Source organism: Helianthus annuus, chromosome 13, assembly GCF_002127325.2.
Source record: "Helianthus annuus cultivar XRQ/B chromosome 13, HanXRQr2.0-SUNRISE, whole genome shotgun sequence".
NCBI lineage: Eukaryota > Viridiplantae > Streptophyta > Magnoliopsida > Asterales > Asteraceae > Helianthus > Helianthus annuus.
In genome coordinates this window covers 148,873,162-148,892,298 of record NC_035445.2, presented here as the reverse complement: position 1 = coordinate 148,892,298, position 19,137 = coordinate 148,873,162, and the positions used below count along the sequence as shown (strand labels likewise).

Genomic DNA, 19,137 nt, shown 5'->3' with positions numbered 1-19,137 from the left:
ACCCTAATTAGATTTGTTGAATGAACTGTAATATATTAGACTTGTTTGTTCGTGTTCACTAATGTTAAATTGTTTTTGTTTATATTTGTTCAATTACGTTCATTTGTGTTCGTTTATGTTTGTTCAATCATGTTAATTTATGTTTGTCTATATGTTCAGTTATAATTTTTGTTTGTTTGTGTTTGTTTATGTTCGTGAACTGTTCGTTTAGGCTTTAAACAAACAAACATAAACGAACACGAACATGGCCGATTTCTTATTTAAAGAACACGAACAAAAAAATATGTCCATTATATGTTCGTGTTCATTCGATTTATTTAGAGGCCTACTTGTAGTTGGGATATAAAAAGCCAAATATCTTGTAGTTGGGATGTAAAAAGTCAAAAAGTTGGTTTGACTATCAAAACAGAGATCTCTATTTCTCTGGTTGGTCTTTTTGCCAAATTGCAAAACATGGCCTTTGATTTCTTTATATCTGAAATTCTGAATCTACAATGGATACGAACTTGCTTACGATTACTTACGATGTTATTCTAAGCTTTAATCTCTTGCACTCCCTTTTAGGTATGTTTTTCCTTCCTAATTATTAAAGTATTTTTTTTTATAAATCTAGAAAGGATAAAACAGAGTAATCTTAACATCATGTCTCATATTAGTGTCTATGAAATCTATAAAGTCTGGGTCTTATAATCTCACTAATAAGATCTAGTTTTGTTTTCTTCTTCACTTTATGTTTTTTTCTTCCAATTTTTCGGTTTTTACCATCAACATCCTTTTTGAATTGTGTTATGATGATCTATTTTCATGTATTTTAAACCCTCAAAATTTGGCATGTTTGTAAAAAAGTCGACCCAAGCTAACCTCTCGTTCGCTCACTCATTTTAAAATAAAAGGGCCTAACTAGTGTGTGTATATATGTATATAAATTATAATTAAAATTTTAGGTTTTGTGGTTTACAAATTTTAGTATTAGCTAATTTCAATGTTAGTTTAACGATACTATCATTTGATATTTTAAATCGGGGCACGCACGAAAACGGACAAGAGATAGCTGTAAAAAGAATATCTACTTAAGGTGGCAAAGAATTCAAGAATGAGGTAGAGCTACTCGTGAAACTTAATCACTGTAACTTGGTCCGTGGGCATAGCATTGAAGGTATCAAACGCCTTCTAATTTATGAGTTACTGCCACATGAAAGTCTTGATAAATACATGGAAGTCTTTTACTATTTTAATTGCACTATGGCCGACCATGAGAATTCGTGTACCCAGTTCGAGCTCGAAAAAACGTACCCTTAGGCCTTAACGAAATTGAATATTGAGCTCACTAAAGATCTAAACCTAATGCCAATGGGCTAATAACTAATATAAACCATAAAAATAGTTTTGTAAGTGGGCCTATATCGGTGTTTGTAGTGGTACACCCTATTAATTTTTTTTACATATACATATCGGATTTTTTAGAATACCGTGCCCTTCGAAATATCGGGCCCTGGCCGGTGGTTCTCCCCGCCCACCCTCAGGGCCGGCCATGGCACTATTGTGGTAGAAAATTATATTTTGTTGTGTTGAATATTGTTATTGATGGCTACATCTTGATGATTCATGCAGATTCATCTAAAAGTTCCATTCTTGATGACTGGGAAAAACGCCGCAACGTCATCATAGATGTTGCGAGTGGACTCCATTACCTCCATGAAGGAAGCCATCAAAGGATAGTTCATCAGGACCATAAAGCAACTAGTGTTTCGTTGGACGCAAATTGGAAGGCCAAAATTGGAGATTTTGGCCTAGTAAAATTGTTTGAACTAAATGAATCTCATCGCACCACAAATCATCTTGTTGAACTAAGTGTATATGTGAGTCCATAAGGGGTACTTTAATAAATTTGTTTTATACCCATAGTGCCAAAGGTTTATATTTCTTGGATAGCGGTTACATATCTCCTGAGTACATCCGGTATAGGCGCTTCTCGTCTCAATCTGACGTCTTTAGTTTCGGTGTACTGGTATTAGAAGTTATAGCATGTCAAAAGAATGTACCTTCATGTGATGATGCGCGAAGCCAAATGCTTCATAACCTTGTACGTATCCATCTTCCATTATAAAATTATATAAATATTGATAATATTTGTAAGCTAATTACTCCCTTGCGAAAATTGATTTTTACTCTTGTAGGGATACGAATGTTGGCAAGGGAAAGAGACAAGACAAATGATGGATCCTTGTTTAACTACCGAATCAGATTCGGTAGAGGGGTCACTAGATGCATCCACATTGCGTTATTATGCATTCAAGAAGACCACAAATCTAGGCCACACATGAGTTCAGTCGTTGATTGGCTTAATACCAGATCCAATCCCAACTAATTATGATAATCCAACCATATCAAATAGTATGTCGGTGTCTCTATTAATGTATAGATTGTAGATATTTTAGTTTAAAGATACTATCATTTGATATTTTAAATCAGGGCATGCTCGAAAACAGACAAGAGATAGTTGTAAAAAGGCTAAAAACGGTATCTACTCAAGGTGGCAAAGAATTCAAGAATGAAGCTGAGCTACTTGCGAAACTTAATCACCAACTTTGTGGGTATGACATTGAAGGCATCAAACACCTTCTAATTTATGAGTTAATGAACACCTTCTAATTTATGAGTTACTGCCACATGGAAGTCTTGATAAATAAATATTTGGTAAATCTTTCTAGGTAGTTGACTTACACTTGTAATCATAGTAGTTAATTTTCATTGTAAAGAAATAATTGTAAAAACTAAGGTAAAAGATACTTTTCACGCATTTGGATATATGTAGTCGTAGTGACACAACCAAATATTTGTGTTATGTCACGTAGGAAATAGGTTAGGGAATTTAAGTAAAATTTTATTTGTAGTAAAATAAATTCGAGTTATTTAAAAGTATGGAACCTAGTGTTTGTTGAAAATTAAATTAATCAACAACAAAATAATATTAATTACCGAGTTATCAGCCAAACCAGTTTGTTCTAACTTGAGCAAACTGATTAAAGAAAGGTAGAAGGAGACTGTCCCGTTGTCGGACGAATTTAAAGAACACGTAAATTAAAACCAACCTGGCGAGTGAGAACGAAGATCCTTGAACAAAAGCCTTGAACTGCACGGATGATTCCTGTCCTTAAAGGATTTTACGCGCTCGTATTGCTGTGAGCTGCAGCGTAAACTCCCAGGATTTAATGCAGAACTGATCTGGTATTCCAACAGCAATGGAAACCAGAAAACGCAGAAGCTGGAACGAAAACAGGAACACACAATAGAGAGAGAGAGAGAGCTGCGAAAATTGGTGTGTAGAATAGATAGCAGGAAGCTTTTATTTATAGGTTTGGTTATACCAGAGAATGAGAAAAATAGGGAGTGATATACCAGTCCATAACCAATTCGAATTCCTCAATATATATCTGATACGAATTCAGTTGCTGGATAAATATCCCAAACGAAGTCATGAAACTGGATATATATCTCATACGAATTCGGTTCACTAGAGATAATGAGATAACCCCCACTGGTTTCGAACTCATCTCTATCTCCCTATCTGATTCGATCTCCAGATCTGACCCACCTGACCAGACCTTAGCTAAAAATAAAAGCTCCTCAGCTCCTAGCGACGATGCGTACGTGCGAAGTGCAAAGTGCAAAGTGCGCCTCATTCGCGCCTCAAACGCGACCATTCACGAGCTCGCGGCTCGGCTCGGCTCGGCGCGCGTGTGGGCTTCATCCACTTCTCAACCCATTTAACACTTTGGAGGCCCATAAGGAACAATCCCTTATAAACCACTCAAAGTTCACTCCCTCCACCAATGTGGGATGGAGGAAACATACCAACTTGTATGTTTACCTCTTTAATATTTCCAACAATCCCCCACCAAGTTGGAATGTTTCCTTTCACTTAGACTAATGATGTCACTAGGTGTCACGAAGATTAAACCTAGTTTATGTTGATAAACAAGAAGAGACAGATTAGATGGTGTCCTATGGAATTAAACCATTAACCTGATAGCCCCCTTCGGTTTACCCCCACACATCACCAGCTGACTTTGCGTTCTCACTGAGCGCGAATATGGCCGTGCGCTATAAATCCTTTTCATGACCCTTTAGAAGATAAACCACTAATCTTCACTCGAGGCGACACCACCCCTAGATCATATAGGCAAAGTTTTACATCACCCACGTTGCTTGGATGCCTCCAAAACTTTGTTAAGAGCATAAGCTCACCCTTGTTCTCGGCAACGACGTACTATCATACCACACATGGATCTATCAAATTTGATAGTACCTTCTATCGTTAAGTGACTTCGTTTTTTACCCATTAAACTTGAGAAATAGGAGCACTAAGTTCAAGTTGGGTTTCCATCACTAACGATTCTATTATGGTTTTAGACCCATGTCTCTCGCGGTATTCACAACCAAATCTCTCGTCAGAGGTTTAGTAAACGGATCTGCCAAGTTCTTACTTGTCTTGACATAGACAGCCTTGATGGTACCACTTTCAAGCAGTTGTCTCACATAATTGTGCCGAAGACCTATGTGTCTTGATCTCCCATTATACACTGCGTTGTATACTTTAGATAGTGTGGCCTCACTATCACAATACATGGGAATAGACGGCATTGGAACATCCCACAGACGGATGTCAGTAAGTAGATCTCTAATCCACCCTGCTTCCTTACCAGCCGCAGCTAGCGCTATGAGCTCAGCTTCCATAGTTGAGTGGGCAATACACGTCTGTTTCTTGCTCGCCCAAGAAACTGCTCCTCCTGCTAGAGTGAAAATCCACCCACTTGTAGATTTTGATTCATTGTTGCGATCAATCCAGCTTGCATCAGAATAACCTTCAAGTATTCTGGAAGAAGACGTGTATGTCAGTTCTAAGTTACTGGTCCTTTTCAGGTATCCAAGTACTCTACCCACTGCCTTCCAGTGTTCTGTCCCTGGATTAACAGTATACTGACTCAGTTTGCTTACAGCAAAAGCAATATTAGGAAGAGTGCAATGCGTTGCATACATCATACTTCCAATAGCACTCGCATACTCCAGTTGAGCCACTGCTCTTCCAGAGTTCACATTAAGTTTCACACTTGGATCAAATGGAGTATTAAACTCTTTAATATTTAAGTGTTGAAACTTAGTCAGAATTTTCTCTATGTAATGAGATTGACTAAGAGAAATCTGACTTCCAATTCTTTTCACCTTGATCCCAAGAATGGTATCAAATTCTCCTAGATCTTTCATCTTAAAGTTCGAGGACTAATATTTCTTAGTTTCAGAAATACCTTCAAGGTGAGTGCTAATGATCAACATATCATCAACATAGAGACAAATCACGACTGTATAACCGGGTTCGCATTTAGTATAAATACATCTGTTAGCACTGTTGTGTCGAAACCCGAAAGCAGTCACAGTGGTATCAAATCTCTCATGCCACTGTTTAGGAGCTTGCTTCAAACCATACAGAGATTTAATAAGTCTACACACTTTGTTCTCTTGTCCAGGCATCACAAACCCTTCTGGTTGCTCCAAATAAATCTCCTCATTTAGATACCCATTTAGAAATGCTGTCTTTACATCCATTTGATGGATGTAAAGCCCTTTCAAAGCAGACACCGCTATCAGAGTTCTAATAGAACTTATTCTAGCCACAGGTGCATAGGTATCAAAATAGTCGATCCCTTCTCTCTACCTATACCCTTTAGCGACTAATCTCGCTTTATAGGCAGAGATGGATCCATCTGGATGATACTTCCTTTTGAAAATCCATTTGGATCCAATAGGTTTCTTTCCCTTGGGTAGATCAGCTAACTCCCAAGTTCCATTTCCCATAATGGAATCCATTTCATCATTGACTGCCTCCTTCCACAAAGGAGCATCTCTTGATGACATTGCCTCGTTGAAAGTTTTAGGATCATCATCCAAATTTACAGCAAAAATGACCTCTCTCGTCACTTTCTTTTGAGTTCCTTCAACCAGGTAAGAAAAGAAATCATCTCCATAACTTTTATCTTTTCTAACTCTAGTACTTTTCCTTGGTTCTTCAACTATTGGTGAGGGTTGAACCCTTTTCTCAAAAGTACTAGAAGTTGTGGTGCCATTTGAGTTTTCATCATCTCTAGAAAACTTGTTCTCAAAGAATTCCACATCTCTGGATTCTACAACTATACCTGATTCGTCATCCAACAATCGGTAAGATTTACTATGCGAAGCATATCCAATGAATACACTCTTGAAAGCTCGTTCTCCCAGTTTGAGTGTCTTTGAATCAGGTACGCGATAGTAAGCAAGACAACCCCAAACCCTCAAATGCTCTAGATTTGGTTTTCTTCCTTTCCATAACTCATATGGACTCGTAGGTATCACACGACTAGTGATCCTATTATGAACATAACATGCGGTTAACACAGCTTCCCCCCACATATTATGAGGTAGACCCGATTGGTTTAACATACAGTTAGCCATCTCTACCAAGGTTCGGTTCTTTCTCTCAGCCAAACCATTTTGTTGGGGAGTATATGGTGCAGTTCTCTCATGTATGATGCCTTCTTCTTCGCAGAATGCATCAAACTTTCGGTTAAAGTATTCTCCGCCTCTGTCCGAGCGAAGAATTTTAATGCGTTTCTCCTTTTGTTTTTCAACCTCAGCCTTATATATTTTGAATGCCTCAAAAGCTTCGTCTTTTGAATGCAACAAATAAACATATAAGTATCGGCTCGAGTCATCGCAGAAAGTGATAAAGTATCTCTTACCCCCACGAGTAAGAACTCTATTCAGTTCACAAATATCTGAATGAATTAGTTCTAGCAGTGATGTATTGCGTTTATGAACACTTGGAAAAGGTTTCTTTGTGAATTTTGATTTAACACAAGTTTCGCATTTTTCAAAGTCTTTATCTTTTAATTTTAATAAACCTTTAGTTTGCATTTTTTCAATGTTTTTAATATTAGTATGAGCTAAACGTTTATGCCATAAAGAAATTGAACAAGCGATATAATCAGAAGACATAATTTCATTCAAATCAAAACCAATTGCATTACATTCACCAATACTAGAACTAACACTACCACCACTATCACTATCACTTTCATTCCCAAACCCATCAATCACTGAAACGCCCCCTTCATCCGAATCTTCTTCTTCATCAATCCCATCTTCAGCTAAGTCAAGACGATACATTCCACCCGTGTTCTTTGCTTGACCCACATAGATGTCATTTAGAGAAAACTTCACATGGAGATTCTTGATAACCAGCTTGTAACCATTCCGATCAAACTTATCAGCAGAAACAAGACCCTTGGTGATACCAGGAACATGCAACACGTCCTGAAGAGTAACCACTTGACCATCTCTAAAGTTTAGCCGCACCGTGCCTTTACCACGAACCTCTACACGATGTCCATCAGCACATACCACCACTGTTCCTTGAGGAACAGGAGCATAAGTAAGAAACGAGCCACGATTCCCACAAACATGAACAGTGGCTCCAGAATCCAAGAACCATCCTCTACATGCCACAATGCGTGTATATTGAGAAAGCATATTAACTTCACCAAGACCCACACTGGCCACTAGATTGGTGACTTTCTCAACATCAATAGCTGTAACACCTCGAATTTTTGTGTCCAATGATGTGTTAACACGTGACATTTGATTATACGTGGCATCTATAATGAATAGAGGACTAATTTTGACAAACCTTGAAAGTATATAAATTCGAGGGTTATAAATGTCAACAAGGGTAAATATACTGTATAGTAACCCTAAATAATGCTTGAACCTTCAAACGAATAAATCATAGATCGTACAGAAGCGAAACGCGAAAGAAAGTGAGAGATTACAAGCTACAGGGGTTAACCATGTCAACATGTTTAATTATGCCTCTGAGTGACCCTTTGACGTTCCCAAGGCTTGTAACGGTATTATACACTCACTAAAATATAATATATAAATTTCGCGAAGTTTTGTTATGAAACGAGAAAGTTACGATCGAATTCGTAGGGGAAGGGTTAAAAGCGTCGATAATGAAAGTTAAGGCTTTCTGAATAATTAATAAACTAACCAGGGACTTAACAACGCGGGTAAATAACACGAGGTCCTTAGTCGTAATTAACCGAGGGCCAAACCGCAAAGTTACCCCTTCAAACCCGAAAGGTCAGGCAAATCATTACGAAAGATTTCGTTATTAATTACCAAATTCTGATAATCATTTCAAAAGATTTAAAATTTCTGGAAACCAGGCCTCTCGCGACCCGCGTGATGGTTATGGTTAAGTTGAGGCGGGCCGCGAGCCTTCTCTTTTACACGCCTGATATTCAAATCTTAGGCGACCCGCATTAAAATGGCATGGAACTCCCATGCGGGCCGCGTGGGACGCCCAGATGCAGAAAGTTGTAACATCTTGCCTTTTGAGCATTATGAACGACCAAGAACCAATAAATGTGGCATGGGTGCCCCCTACTCGACCCATAATCCTCCAAGACACCTGCCATTCATCCAAGGGCACTTGTAGACCCTTGTGTGATGATCTTGGACCATGACATTGGCTATAAATAGCAAGGTTATGTCCATAAGTTCATCACAACTCAAACACACATCTCTGATCATTCTAAGAGCTCCCAAGCATCCATCTCTGCTCTATAAGCAAGAAACAACTTCTGTAAGTCGTTCACAATCAATATGGTCTTGCATTCCCATAGTTATAGCTTATAAACACAACCGTCGTAACTAACGGTTGTCATTACAATAACTTGCAAATGGTTCAGTCTTATGACGAATCAAAAGTGGTTTTGAGTTGGTATTTATGTGGGTAATGAACCTCTAAAAGGGTTCCCCCTGATCACCACTCTAACTATGTCAAATATCGAGTCAAACGCGCACTTAAAAAGTCAACAGAAAGCTATTTTACCGATTTATGCATAACCTGTAATGTACATACTAAGAAACCTGTTTTGACACTCACAAAATATGATATTAAGTATATAAACTTGTTTACGCTCGTTTGAATCGATCATTTGCTATATTGAACCGGTTCGGAGCCGAATGTCGCAAAAGTTTGACTTTTGCATTGACTTCAGTTCTGACCCGTTTTAGTGAGGTATAGACATACCTTAGGACCCTCTTAGGACCAGGTTACATGATGGTATAAACCTCTGTGATCGGTTCATGAGTTATCCGAGTCTTTTACGCATTTCCGTTAATCGCCTAAAAGTTGACCGTAACGCCATTTTGAAAATAAAACGAGTATTTCGGACACGTGAACGGACCAGAACCTTGCTTATTAAATTATAAGCATGTCCTTAAAGTTTCACGTCAATCCGAGGTCTAGAATGAGAGTTATGCTAAATGGCGCATTTAAAGTAAACTTTAGTAATTAACGGCGCAATTAGCATAACACCTATCTAAACCAAGATTTCGTCACCAAAACTTTTACCCACTGTATTAAAATAATATTTTGGGAATTTTAAAGATTTTTAATAATTTTTACCTCGCTCATAACCTGCGGTTATGGCTACGGTTCGGTAAATACCGAATATGCCCTTTTCGGCCAAAACATGAGTTCTACAAGGTCTTTTGACCCGATTCCAGTTGCTACTGATTTTAAATAATAAATAAAGTATTTTAGACTTTATAAACTGTTCGGGAAACTCAGATTTCCTGTAGAACTCGAAAAGCTCTTTAAAAGTCTTTAAAATGACCGAAAAGCCCCTACGGGGCATAATATTAACTTAAACTCGTTACGGGCATCACGGAAGGTATCCTATTGATACCACAACCTCTTTAAGGCATATTGACTTAGGAAATAAGCGTAGGACTCTCATGGTTAACCGTTTCGCCTATTGCGCGCACGGTTCGGCTTATGAAACTAGTTTTCATAAATTAGCCGATACGGGTCAAATTATATTATTTGGACCCCAAAATCCAGAGTGTGAACCTTAGACCTATATAAAACAAGTCTCTGAACTTGTTGGGTCAGAATCACGCTCCATTCTCGGTTTTCGCCTTTTCGCGCGATTAAACCATATTTATATTCCGGAACCAACCAGTCTAGGCTACGGCCATTATAACAACTCGTTAGGATTCTAAGAGGTTAATTAAAACCTTCGTTCCAGATTAGGAGCCCCAGTAAAAGCTACCGGTGATTTAATCCAAATTAAGGAAAAATACTTGCAAAGGTAAATACTTTAACTTATTTCCCCTATATGGGCTTGGGTTACGGTATATTAATACCGCTTGATTGAGCATTGTATTCTTTCATCGCTTAGGTGGTTAATTAAATAATATGATCGGCTCATTTAAACAGTTTTGTTTCTTAAAAGCCTTTGGGGGGTTTAATGACCGTTGTCCCGGATATCCTTGGCATCATTTTACGAAATGGCCACGACCATCGACATCCCGGTGTAGGCGTACACCCGGTATATATTGTCGACACTAAATTAAAAGACGTAGCCGTTGGTTTTTATACTACGGTTTTACGCAATGTGGTGTGTCTATAAATCTTTAACCCGACACGACCCGGGCTACTGAACGCATAAAAGAACATGTAAAACGTTCACAAGATTTTAATAATTTTCCCAAGTTATAAAAGAGTTTGTGCCTTGTGCATTCAAATCAATTTTAATAAACATTTTCAAATGTGTCAGTTGAATGTATTTACCAGTGTAAACTGACGTATTTTCCCCAAAAAGATTAAGTGCAGGTACTATACGAAATGGGCTGGTATTAGCTTCCTAAGCATCACGAATAGTCTCGCAAACTCGATGCCGTATCTGAATGAACAATATTTTATTATTATTTTGATCCGCTGTGGATATATTCGACTTCTGTAATACATTTGATATTACAACCAGAGGTTGAAGTTTATATATTTATCTTAAGCTTCCGCTGTGCATTATATAATTGTGTGGTTTGACTATATTGTTGCCAACATCGTCACGGTAATCCCCCACCGGGCCCACCGGTGAGACACGTGGAAATCGGGGTGTGACAATAGCACTTGTAGAACCAACTGTAGATCCAGATTTCCTCTGAGAGCACTCTCGTGCATAATTCCCTATTTCTCCACAAACATGACATTTACCAGACCTCTTTGGTTGATGGTTGTTAGTGTGTTGTGACTTCTTGAATTCTTTTTTCTTTGGTGCTGTAAACTTCTTATTCTTTGATGATGCCCCTTTTCCCTTTTGACCAGATCCTCCAGCAACATGATTCACACTCGATCCGACTTTACCTCTTTTGTCCCTGTTGCGCGTTTCCTCCTCAATTCGAAGGTGCTTCAACAGTTCATCCAAAGAGTAGTCCTCAGACTTGTGCATCATTCTCTTTGAGAAATCCTTCCAATTAGGAGGCAATTTTGCGATAATGACCCCTACTTGAAATATTTCTGGCAGCGGAATAGAAAGTGCAGTCAATTTGTTAACAAGAACTTGGAGTTCATGCACCTGCTCCAGGTTTGACTTGTCATCGACCATTTGGAAGTCTAAGTACTTGGCAATAAGGTATTTGTTAGTACCTTCTTCATGAGCCTTGTACTTATCTTCCAAAGCTTTCCGCAATTCTCTAGCACTTTTTATCGGCGCGTACAAGTCATAGAGACGATCCGAAAGGGAATTTTTGATGTGACCCAGGCAAAGATCTTTAGCTTCTTTACGGATAAGTCTTTGCCTTGCCAAATCTTCATTTGGGAGCTCTCCTGCTTCACCAGGAGGGTCATCAGGGATTGCAGGCAAGTCAGGATCAAGGATATAGTAGAGTTTCAACACAACTAGCATGAACTTAACCTTGTCCGCTCAGCGGGTATAGTTCTGACCATCGAATCTGTCCAACTTGACAAACTCTTGATTCATGAATCTCAGATTGGCTGTTGGTAGTTCAGAGTCCATTAATTCTGTTCATTAAACACAAAATTAAAATCCTTTAAGATTGTTGAAAATTAAATTAATCAACAATAAAATAATATTAATTACCGAGTTATCAGCCAAACCAGTTTGTTTCAACTTGAGCAAACTGATTAAAGAAAGGTAGAAGGAGACTGTCCCGTTGTCGGACGAATTTAAAGAACACGTAAATTAAAACCAACCTGGCGATTGAGAACGAAGATCCTTGAACGAAAGCCTTGAACTGCACGGATGATTCCTGTCCTTAAAGGATTTTACGCGCTCGTATTGCTGTGAGCTGCAGCGTAAACTCCCAGGACTTAATGCAGAACTGATCTGGTATTCCAACAGCAACGGAAACCAGAAAACGCAGAAGCTGGAACGAAAACAGGAACACACAATAGAGAGAGAGAGAGCTGCGAAAATTGGTGTGTAGAATAGATAGCAGGAAGCTTTTATTTATAGGTTTGGTTATACCAAAGAATGAGAAAAATAGGGAGTGATATACTAATCCATAACGCATTCGCGCCTCAAACGCGACCATTCGCGAGCCCGCGGCTCGGCTCGGCGTGCATGTGGGCTTCATCCACTTCTCAACCCATTTAACACTTTCGGGGCCCATAAGGAACAATCACTTATAAACCACTCAAAGTTCACTCCCTCCATCAATGTGGGATGGAGGAAACATACCAACTTGTATGTTTACCTCTTTAATATTTCCAACAGTGTTCTTGTTTATTAAGCTCACCAATAAAAGAGATCATGTTAAATTATTTGAAGATCTAATAGAACCATCACACAAAAATTAATTTAGAAGACGTACTTTTAAATGAAATGCAATACAATTTTATGTTTCTTGTATTTCATATGACAAGTTATAATAAAAACATATCGGTTATATGCTATTTATGTGATTGGCGTGAGGAATTATATTACTTTTTAGTATTGAAATTACGGTATCTTATTTGTTTGATAAAACACATTTCAAGCATGTAGGTGTGGACCATTTAGTGATATCGGTGCTCCTCATTTATCTTATACTGGTAGTTGTTGTCGAAATTGCTTGTCGTTGTCAAACAAGACATGTTATCTCCCATTGATATTGGGCTCTTTTAGTACTATCACTATATGACACCATGTGCGTGTCACGTGTCATTTTCTAAGATTAATAAAGAATTTTGTTTTTTCATGGCATCCCATCATTTCTAAAACATTGTCATCTATAAGATTTATAAAGAAGTTTGTGTAAATTATAATAATGGATTTTTCTTAAACTATAATAATTCTATCTGTAACTAGCCAATTATGTCCTATAGTTCAACAAAAGAGGGGAGTTTTCCTATTTTTAGAATTTTTTTCAAGCATAACTAGGGGTGTGAACAACTTGAGCTACTCGAGATGACCCATGGGCTTAAATACCCGGTCCGAACAAAAAATAAGCTTGTTTAGTAAATGAGCTCAAGCCTAAGCTTCACTTATCGAGCTCAAGCTGGCTTGTGAGCCTAAACAAGCCTATTATTTGAATCATCTATATTAATATATTAAATATATTTTTATGAAATAATAATTGTTATTTATAAAGTTATGATAAAATAACTAAATTCTCTAAAATTAATAATTATAGTTAGCATAAATTAACTAATACATAATAATCGAATTGAGACTGATCCAAACTTTAGCTTAAGAAACAATCCACAATCCGAGCTCGAGCTTCAGAAACAAAGCTTGAAATTTGCCGAGCTCTCATAAGTAGTATGTTTGTACCCCTTAGCATAACAAGTGTAAATTGAACATTATAGTTACATGTTTTAACCATTTATAGTTTTACAAACATATTGTCATGCACTATGTCAATATCGCTAAAACAATAAAATATACGTTTTAGTAAGATGTTCAATTTTCAGAGTTTATGTTCATTGTATGTTCGTGAACTTTCGTTTATGTTCATTCATTTATGTTCGTGAATGTTTATTTATTTACGTTCGTCTATGTTTATTTATTTGCGTTCGTTTAAATTTTTGTAAAAACATAAATAGTTATATTTATATAAATATTAGTTTTGTAACTACTTATATAAATGTAACTAATTAGTAATTCAGTTTTCTAGTAATCAAAAATGAAATTTTAAATTTTTTATTAGATAGTAATTGATCACTTACTTAATATTTATATAAAAAATCTACTTAATATTATATTTATGAACCCTAATTAGATTTGTTTCGAATGAACTGTAATATATTAGACTTGTTTGTTCGTGTTCACTAATGTTAAATTGTGTTTGTTTATATTTGTTCAATTACGTTCATTTGTGTTCGTTTATGTTTGTTGAATCATGTTAATTTATGTTTGTCTATATGTTCAGTTATATTTTTTGTTTGTTTGTGTTTGTTTATGTTCGTGAACTGTTCGTTTAGGCTTTAAACAAACAAACATAAACGAACACGAACATGGCCGATTTCTTATTGAAAGAACACGAACAAAAAAATGTGTTCCATTATATGTTCATGTTCGTGTTCGGTTAAAGTCTAATGAACAAACACAAATATGTGCATGTTTGTGTTTGTTCGATTCGTTTAAAGGCCTACTTGTAGTTCGGATATAAAAAGCCAAATTATATATTCTTATGTTCCCCTTAAAGTCAAAGGGGAACATAACTATTCTGCACCGTTGGATCAGCCTAAGATTTAATCTTGACCGTCATAAATCAGAAAAAGTAGGGGAGGTTTTTTCTGGATTCCTTTTTACTTGCTCAGCCGAAATTCCAGGGAAGGATTCTTTTTGTTTTGTTTTGTTTTTTTTTTTTTTTGAAAGCCAACCCACGTTCTATCTGTTTTGATTTTTGAAAAAGAAAACAGTCCCATTAAAGAAAACCATCTACCCACCCAGGTATTAAAACACACGTTCTGTGTGAAAAATTTACTAATTCTAAAGTTAATAATTAAAAAGTTATATAATTAAATTGATGCTATCTGTGTAATAAAAAAAATCAAAACGTTAAAACAAGAATCGAATGTTGTCCATTATTGAGATTTGCAAAAGAAAAAAAACGGGGGTAACGTAAAACAGAATGAAATAAATACAGCTAAAACCAGGCTTTTTAAATATATGTATTCAAGTAAAAAAATATTTTTTAAAATATAATAATAAAGTTGTATATAAATACTAATAAAAAACAAAAATATTTTTTAAAATATAATAATGAAGTTGTATATAAATACTAATAAAAAACAAACAGCTATAAAAATATATATTTTAGTGTATTCTACACCATTTCAATTTTTTTTCCCTTCCAAAAAGCATGAAACTGTCAAACAGTTCCTCCACTCAACGTGGGGTATTAGAAGTTAACTAGAGGGCACGTGGCAGTATTTTGCGGTGCACCTGTCATACAAACATGTATATAAGCTGTAGAGAGACTACGAAAAGAAAACTTACCTTCTGCTCTCAGACTCTCAAGACACGTAAATAAAGGTATTTCCTACTGCTCTCAAGAGTCAAAACTGCAAACATGGTGAAGCTTATCATAGAAAAACAACAGCCCAACGTAAGTTTTCTAATAAAACATTCTGCTTTCAATTGATTTGTTTCATTTGTTTTTGTATTCAAGATACCAGGTTGAAAAATACGGACCCAAAATCACTTGTAAGTTAACATTTTATAAATTTTATATTCTTTTTATAATGTAATACAACTCATTTGTTTTTACTAAACAATTGGGTTTTATGTTTGAAGGGACAAAGCCACGACTTTGTCATACCTATTGCTACACACTGTGCTCTTTTCAATCATTTATTTTGCAGAAACCAATCAATAGTGTAGAGATTAAAGAACAAGGCTGTGATTTCAGTCCGTACACTTCTTTGGGAAATCCGTGAATTAAGAGGTGATATGTTGTTTGTGCATACTTGGACATGTTAGACACATATTTTTTATCGTGTATTAAACTGTTTTAGATACCTATTCTCTTTCACGCTACTATTCCTTTTTTATACCAAACTTATAGATATATTTTTTTTTGAACGACAGATATTTCTAGGTCTGGATTTGCTTACTATATGTGTGCACTTCTGTGTTCATATATTAAATGTATCCTGCACAGATTATTATACCTTCGTATATCTCTTAACACATTATAAATTGAGCAAATTATTGACAGGAACCTCTTATTTGATCCTTAAAATTTCTAACAAACTCACTTTGCTATTTTTAGGCATAATACATATCTACGTATGAACTCTTTTCACTAAAAAACTCACAAGTTGCCTTCTGGTTTTAAACAAATAATATTTTAAGTAGATTACAAACAATAAAATACTTATATATTATACCATTAATATGCCCGTCCACTGGACGGGTATAGAACTAGTATCTTGTAGTTCGAATGTAAAAAGTCAAAAAGTTGGTTTGACTATCAAAACAGAGATCTCTATTTCTCCCCTACTCTCGTCTCTTTTGCGTATTGTCTTTTTGCCAAATTGCAAAACATGGCCTTTGATTTCTTTATATTTGAATCTACAATGGATACGAACTTACTTACGATGTTATTCTAAGCTTTAATCTCTTGCACACCCTTTTAGGTATGTTATTCCTTCCTAATTATTAAAGTATTTTTTTTTATAAATATAGAAAGGATTAAACAGAGGAATCTTAACATCCTGTCTCATATTAGTGTCTATGAAATCTATAAAGTTGGGGTCTTATAATCTCACTAATAAGATCTAGTTTTGTTTTCTTCTTCACTTCATGTTTTTTTCTTCCAATTTTACGGTTTTTACCATCAACATCCCTTTTGAATTGTGTTATAATGATCTATTTTCATGTATTTTAAACCCTCAAATTTTGGCATGTTTGTAAAAAAGTCGACCCAAGCTAACCTCTCGTTCGCTCACTCATTTTAAAATACTAGTAGGGTGCCCGCGCGATGCGGCGGGGGCGACACTTTGCATTACAAAATTCGTTTCTAGTAGTTTTCCTATTCGTATAATATTTATGATAACATTATTGTGGTGGATATATGTCATAAGTTTACACATATGTAAAAGTTTTGTTCTTTTATAAAAAATAATAACCAAAAGACAAAAAATATTGTTTTTTTTGTATAAAAATTAATAATCAAAAGACAAAAAATAAAAGATAAGTTATTATAATTGTAAAGTTTGTTTATTTTATTGGTTAAATTATAAAGTATAATTTTATTCTTTAAAGTTCATAACTTTTTATAAATATCCACATACTACTCATCCAATAAACTTTAAGTTTAAAATTTTCGTTTTTATAAAAATAAAAAATAGTATTTGACTCGTAAGTACGTTTTAGAGCTTTAACTTAAATTGTTAAATTTCAGGTTTTTACAAATATAAAAAATTTATATTTTTATAGATTTCATAAACTGTTTTTATAAAAAATAGGATGATAAGAGTTTATATCTTTAACTTTATATCATACTAAGTTCAAATTTTTAGTTCCTAACTAATCTTATCTATATGAGTCTACTTTTAACTAATAATCCCTAAAAATATGCAACACAATCTACTACTATGTATCTAGTCAAGTTGGTAAATAATTATTTTAGAACTGACTATTATTATCTATAACAATATAGTTGAACTTATAATTCCTAAAAATTTGGAACCCGGTTTAGAATTTATCTAGTAAAGATTGTAAATTTCTGGAGTATTTTATTTATATTACTTGTTATAAAAATGTTTACAAAATAATTATTTTTTTATTAACTTTATATCATAGTAAGTTCAGTTTTTTAGTTTAGCTTTAAAGTTTATTAATTTATTACTTTTTAATTAAAAAATGCAGATTATTAGATTAATATCCAAGAATAACTGCAATAATTATTTTTTTTATTAGTTGACCTATAATTCCTAAAATTATGGGACATAGTTTACTATTTATCTACTAAATATCGTAAATTAGTATTAAATAATTCCTAAGATCTTGGGATATAGTTTACTATTAGTCTACTAATCTGTATATTAGTATTAAATAATTCCTAAAATTTTGGAACATAGTTTATCTTCTATCTACTAAATATCAAAGTTTTGTTTTGTTATAAAAATAAAAAACTTGGGTAAAAAACAAATGTTAATGTACGGTAGCTAGGTAATGGTCAAAGCTGGCTTGGGTAGAAAACAAATGTTGGCTTTAATCAATTGTACATTTACGCATCGGCTATTTGTACTTTATGAACGCACGGCGAAACTAAAAAAGACAACTATCGAAACGTTTAAAAAAACGTGCCGATCGTTATGGTACCTTCGGATTTTTTTTAAAACATTACGGGTTGTAAGATATCGCAGGAATACAATAAAGAATTAAAGAAGGGGGAGTGTAACTAATTACCCATAATTATGTTAAATGTCAAGGATTTAAATGTAATAGATTGAGGGACTAAAAAATAATTATGGTTTAAAAGACCACTTTACCCTCATTCTAGGGGTTTATTTATAAATAATGGGGGAAGAAGTTCTTAACTTTTGGGAATCCTTCCCTCATGTATTATAATATAGTATAGAAAAGAGCCTAATTAGTGTGTGTATATATGTATATAAATTATAATTAAAATTTTAGGTTTTGTGGTTTACAAATTTTAGTATTAGCTAATTTAAATGTTAGTTCAACAATACTATCATTTGATATTTTAAATCAGGGCACGCTCGAAAATGGACAAGAGATAGCTGTAAAAAGAATATCTACTTAAGGTGGCAAAGAATTCAAGAATGAGGTCGAGCTACTCGTGAAACTTAATCACTGTAACTTGGTCCGTGGGTATAGCATTGAAGGCATCGAACGCCTTCTAATTTATGAGTTACTGCCACATGGAAGTCTTGATAAATACATAATGTTCTTGGGGTAACTGAACTTACACTTGTAATCATAGTAGTTAATTTTCATTGTAAAGAGAAACTTAATAATGTTTTACTATTTTAATTGTACTATGACCGACCATGAGAATTCGTGTACCCAGTTCGAGCTCGAAAAAACGTGCCCTTAGGCCTTAACGAAATTGAATATTGAGCTCACTAAAGATCTAAACCTAATGCCAATGGGCTAATAACTAATATAAACCATAAAACAGTTTTGTAAGTGGGCCTATATTGGTGTTTGTATTGGTATACCCTATTAATTTTTTTACATATACATATCGGATTTTTTTAGAATACCGTACCCTTCGAAATATCGGGCCCTGGCCGGTGGTTCTCCCCGCCCACCCTCAGGGCCGGCCATG

At 35.2% G+C, this 19,137-nt stretch overlaps 1 non-coding gene across 1 annotated transcript; it reads left to right on the top strand.

Annotated features, from left to right (window-relative positions):
* Positions 1-574: 574 nt before the first annotated feature.
* On the top strand, positions 575-2,471 carry LOC110899682. The gene is made up of 3 exons (XR_002570436.2): positions 575-1,156; positions 1,612-2,083; positions 2,178-2,471. It is a non-coding gene; the product is annotated as an uncharacterized LOC110899682 (transcript).
* The last annotated feature ends 16,666 nt before the right edge of the window (positions 2,472-19,137 follow it).